The sequence below is a fragment of the Salmo salar genome, chromosome ssa03 (genome assembly GCF_905237065.1).
Source record: "Salmo salar chromosome ssa03, Ssal_v3.1, whole genome shotgun sequence".
NCBI lineage: Eukaryota > Metazoa > Chordata > Actinopteri > Salmoniformes > Salmonidae > Salmo > Salmo salar.
In genome coordinates, this window is record NC_059444.1 from 56,276,616 (window position 1) to 56,282,640 (window position 6,025).

Here is a 6,025-nt window from a genome sequence, read left to right on the forward strand (position 1 = left end):
ACAGCATGCGAGATAAGTCATGACCTAATGACTGTACCTGCTAAATACTGGATTTAATAGTTTCTTGTTCATTGTTCGGCGATGCAAACAAAAAACCCACATGATTTCACATGTGGAAAATGACACGATTTCACATGTAATATGTCCACATGATTTACACATGTGAAATTTTATGTGATATCATGTTAAACTATGTGGTTTTGGAACACCGCATATGGTATTTCACGTGATCACATAGCATTTCACATGTGGATTCAAATGTTCACAAAAAGTCGATAGAATGTCCCCTGAACATCACGAAATAGCCGCAGTGTTTTCCACTTACATATTTCACATACATGAATACCTTGTGTATGTTTATTTATACATTCATTATTATTCAACTTGTCCCCATCTGGAATTTGAACTCACAACCTCTTAGTTCACGGCATTCCGATCTTCCTGCTATGCCACCATGTCTGTGTCAATTACTGATTTAATCTAGATCTCAGATGTGGAATTGCATTTTCACATGTCAAAAACGTTCAAATATTGTCACGTGTAGTTTCATTGTATCACATGTTGCATCCCCATGTCACATTTATGTGTAGTTATATGTTATCACATGTTGCTTTTACATGTTGTCAAAAGTTATCACATTAACTTGAACACATGTCAAAATAATTTGGTTTTTCCCACAAAGATCCAATCGGAACCGTCTACAGATTTATGGATGTATCTTCGGACGTGGGACATCTACTGCTAGCAGGTACAGTCATTGGACTGTCTTACATTTGTCTTACATATCTATCTTACATTTACACTTATCTTGCATGCTGTCGCTATTGAATCCCCTTAGAACCCGTCTTATTTATTTTGGTAGGGGGGTAGATCATTTAAAATTGCAGATAGATTGTAGCTTCCATCAATATAATTGTCTGCATCATTTCCATTCCTCCATATATGTTTTTGTATATATATGTATATCTTCTCTAGGGTCGGCGGGACGAAATCGTCCCACCTACGTAACAGCCAGTGGAATCCTGTGGCGCGTTATTCAAATACCTTAGAAATGCTATTACTTCAATTTCTCAAACATATGACTATTTTACACCATTTTAAAGACAAGACTCTCGTTAATCTAACCACACTGTCCGATTTCAAAAAGGCTTTACAACGAAAGCAAAACATTAGATTATGTCAGCAGAGTACCCAGCCAGAAATAATCAGACACCCATTTTTCAAGCTAGCATATAATGTCACAAAAACCCAGAAGACAGCTAAATGCAGCACTAACCTTTGATGATCTTCATCAGATGACACACCTAGGACATTATGTTATACAATACATGCATGTGTTGTTCAATCAAGTTCATATTTATATCAAAAACCAGCTTTTTACATTAGCATGTGACGTTCAGAACTAGCATACCCCCGCAAACTTCCGGTGAATTTACTAAAAATGTACTAAATTACTCACGATAAACGTTCACAAAAAGCATAACAATTATTTTAAGAATTATAGATACAGAACTCCTCTATGCACTCGATATGTCCGATTTTAAAATAGCTTTTCGGTGAAAGCACATTTTGCAATATTCTCAGTAGATAGCCCGGCATCACAGGGCTAGCTATTTAGACACCCAGCAAGTTTAGCACTCACCAAAGTCAGATTTACTATAAGAAAAATGTTATTACCTTTGGTGTTCTTCGTCAGAATGCACTCCCAGGACTTCTACTTCAATAACAAATGTTGGTTTGGTTCAAAATAATACATAGTTATGTTCAAATATCCTCTGTTTTGTTCGTTCGTTCAAGACACTATCCGAATGGTAAAGAAGGGTGACGAGCACGGCGCATTTCGTGACCAAAAATTTCTAAATATTCCATTACCGTACTTCAAAGCATGTCAACCGCTGTTTAAAATCAATTTTTATGCCATTTTTCTCGTAAAAAAGCGATAATATTCCGACCGGGAATCTGCGTTTAGGTAAAAAGACGAAAGATAATAAAGCACGGGGTCGACGCGGCACGCGCCTAAGCCCATTGTCCTCTGATCGGCCACTTGCCAAACGCGCAAGAATGTGTTTTCAGCCTGGGGCTGCCTCGATATCATTCTGCTTTTTCCGGCCTTCTGAGAGCCTATGGGAGCCGTAGGAAGTGTCACGTTACAGCAAAGATCCTCAGTCTTCAATAAACAGAGACAAGAAGAACAAGATCTTGTCAGAGAGGGCACTTCCTGTAAGGAATCTTCTTAGGTTTTTGCCTGCCATATGAGTTCTGTTATACTCACAGACACCATTCAAACAGTTTTAGAAACTTTAGGGTGTTTTCTATCCAAAGCCAATAATTATATGCATATTCTAGTTACTGGGCAGGAGTAGTAACCAGATTAAATCGGATACGTTTTTTATCCGGCCGTGTCAATACTGCCCCCCTACCCCCAACAGGTTAAATATATATACTGCTCAAAAAATAAAGGGAACACTTAAACAACACATCCTAGATCCGAATGAAAGAAATAATCTTATTAAATACTTTTTCTTTACATAGTTGAATGTGCTGATAACAAAATCACACCAAAATAATCAATGGAAATCCAATTTATCAACCCATGGAGGTCTGGATTTGGAGTCACACTCAAAATTAAAGTGGAAAACCACACTACAGGCTGATCCAACTTTGATGTAATGTCCTTAAAACAAGTCAAAATGAGGCTCATTAGTGTGTGTGGCCTCCACGTGCCTGTATGACCTCCCTACAACGTCTGGGCATGCTCCTGATGAGGTGGTGGATGGTCTCCTGAGGATCTCCTCCCAGACCTGGACTAAAGCATCCGCCAACTCCTGGACAGTCTGTGGTGCAACGTGGCGTTGGTGGATGGAGCGAGACATGATGTCCCAGATGTGCTCAATTGGATTCAGGTCTGGGGAACGGGCGGGCCAGTCCATAGCATCAATGCAGGAACTGCTGACACACTCCAGCCACATGAGGTCTAGCATTGTCTTGCATTAGGAGGAACCCAGGGCCAACCGCACCAGCATATGGTCTCACAAGGGGTCTGAGGATCTCATCTCGGTACCAAATGGCAGTCAGGCTACCTCTGGCGAGCACATGGAGGGCTGTGCGGCCCCCCAAAGAAATGCCACCCCACACCATGACTGACCCACCGCCAAACCGGGTCATGCTGGAGGATGTTGCAGGCAGCATAACGTTCTCCACGGCGTCTCCAGACTCTGTCACATCTGTCACGTGCTCAGTGTGAACCTGCTTTCATCTGTGAAGAGCACAGGGCGCCAGTGGCGAATTTGCCAAACTTGGTGTTCTCTGGCAAATGCAAAACATCCTGCACGGTGTTGGGCTGTAAGCACAACCCCCACCTGTGGACGTTGGGCCCTCATACCACCCTCATGGAGTCTGTTTCTGACCGTTTGAGCAGACACATGCACATTTGTGGCCTGCTGGAGGTCATTTTGCAGGGCTCTGGCAGTGCTTCTCCTGCTCCTCCTTGCACAAAGGCGGAGGTAGCGGTCCTGCTGCTGGGTTGTTGCCCTCCTACGGCCTCCTCCACGTCTCCTGATGTACTGGCCTGTCTCCTGGTAGCGCCTCCATGCTCTGGACACTACGCTGACAGACACAGCAAACCTTCTTGCCACAGCTCGCATTGATGTGCCATCCTGGATGAGCTGCACTACCTGAGCCACTTGTGTGGGTTGTAGACTCCGTCTCATGCTACCACCAGAGTGAAAGCACCGCCAGCATTCAAAAGTGACCAAAACATCAGCCAGGAAGCATTGGAACTGAGAAGTGGTCTGTGGTCCCCACCTGCAGAACCACTCCTTTATTGGGGGTGTCTTGCTAATTGCCTATAATTTCCACCTGTTGTCTATTCCATTTGCACAACAGCATGTGAAATTGATTGTCAATCAGTGTTGCTTCCTAAGTGGACAGTTTGATTTCACAGAAGTGTGATTGACTTGGAGTTACATTGTGTTGTTTAAGTGTTCCCTTTATTTTTTGAGCAGTGTGTGTGTGTATATATATATATATATCTATCAGTACCAGTCAAAAGTTTGGACACACCTAGTCATTCAAGTGTTTTTCTTTATTTGTACTATTTCTACATTGTAGAATAATAGTGAAGACATCAAAACTCTGAAATAACACATTTGGAATGTAGTAACCAAAGAAGTGTTAAACAAATCAAAACATATTTTAGACTATTCAAGTATTCACCCTTTGTCTTGATGACAGCTTTGCACACTCTTTCCATTTTCTCAACCAGCTTCATGAGGTAGTCACCTGGAATGCTTTTCCAACAGTCTTGAAATAGTTCCCACATATACTGAGCACTTGTTGGCTGCTTTTCCTTCACTCTGCGGTCCAACTCGTCACAAACCATCTCAATTGGGTTGAGGTCATGTAATTGTGGAGGCCAGGTCATCAAATGCAGCACTCCCTCACTCTGCTTTTTGGTCAAATAGCCCTTACACAGCCTGGAGGTGTGTTTTGGGTTATTGTCCTTTTGAAAAACAAATCTTAGTCCCACTAAGTGCAAACCAGATGGATTGGCGAATCACTGCATAATGCTGTGGTAGCCATGCTGGTTAAGTGTGACTTGAATTCTAAATAAATGACAGATTGTGTCACCATCAAATCACCCACACACCATCACACCTCCTCCTCCATGCTTCACGGTGGGAACCACACAATGCGGAAATCATACGTTCACCTACTCTTCATCTCACAAAGACACGGCGGTTGGAACCAAAAATCTCAAATTTGGACTCATCAGACCAAATGACAGAATTCCACCAAGTCTAGTGTGCATTCCTCATGTTTCTTGGCCCAAGCAGGTCTCTTCTTATTATTGGTATCCTTTAGTAGTGGTTTCTTTGCAGCAATTCAACCATGAAGGCCTGATTCACGCAGTCTCCTCTGAACTGTTGATGTTGAGATGTGTCTGTTACTTGAACTCTGTGAAACATTTATTTGGGCTGTAATCTGAGGTGCAGTTAACTCTAATGAACATATCCTCTGCAGCAGAGGTAACTCTGGGTCTTCCTTTCCTGTGTCTGTCCTCATGAGAGTCAGTTTCATCATAGCCAAGAGAGTGTGCAAAGCCGTCATTAAGGCAAATGGTGGCTACTTTGAAGAATATCAAATATATTTTGATTTGTGCAACACTTTTTTGGTTACTACATGATTCCATGTGTTATTTCATAGTTTTGATGTCTTCACTATTATTCTACAATGTAGAAAATACTAAAAATAAAGAAAACCCCTGGAATGAGTAGGTGAGTCCACACTTTTGACTGTACTCTATGTAAACAACTTAATCTCTGCTTATTTTAATAGGTGTAAGGTCATAATCGAAGTAAGCATATGCCTATTAAAACACCTGGTTTTCTGAGCAATCTTTCAAATTATTAGGACATGTAAACAGCTTAATCAGCGTACCAGCGTTGTACTGTATTTATCTGCACATGTGCCACCACTGGTTGCACAAACCTCCCTCTTATGCGAGAGTGAAGTGAGTTTGGAAAAACTTAAAGTATGCATCTTTAGAATAGTCTTCCAATCAAATAGTCTTCCAAAACAAAATTACATGGTCACTGTGGTAGCATTGATTTTGATTGGCGATTTTCTGCATTTATCAAAAGGCCCATCAGTAGCATGATTTCAGATGTGTCCATCTGAGCAGGATTATTAGGAATATCGTTCTTCTTGCAAAGCATGTAAACGTTTTAATCGATCTATTATATTAATCGGACTATCCACAATAATCGTATTATTGTGTACATGTAACCGTGTTCAATGAGAAGTGAAAAATGATTCCTTCGTTGTTCATTTTCTCAATCTAAAGGCACAGCCTGCAGTAGATTAGAGCCAATGCCTTAAATAGTTATTACTCAAACCATGTGAAAGTCACAAACTGACACGTTTTCATTTTCGTCAAGAACAACTTTATGTTGAAGGAGTGCCTTTGATTTGATGGCCTGCACATGTGCAGTTCGGCAGAAGACGACTGATGACGTGTTACTGA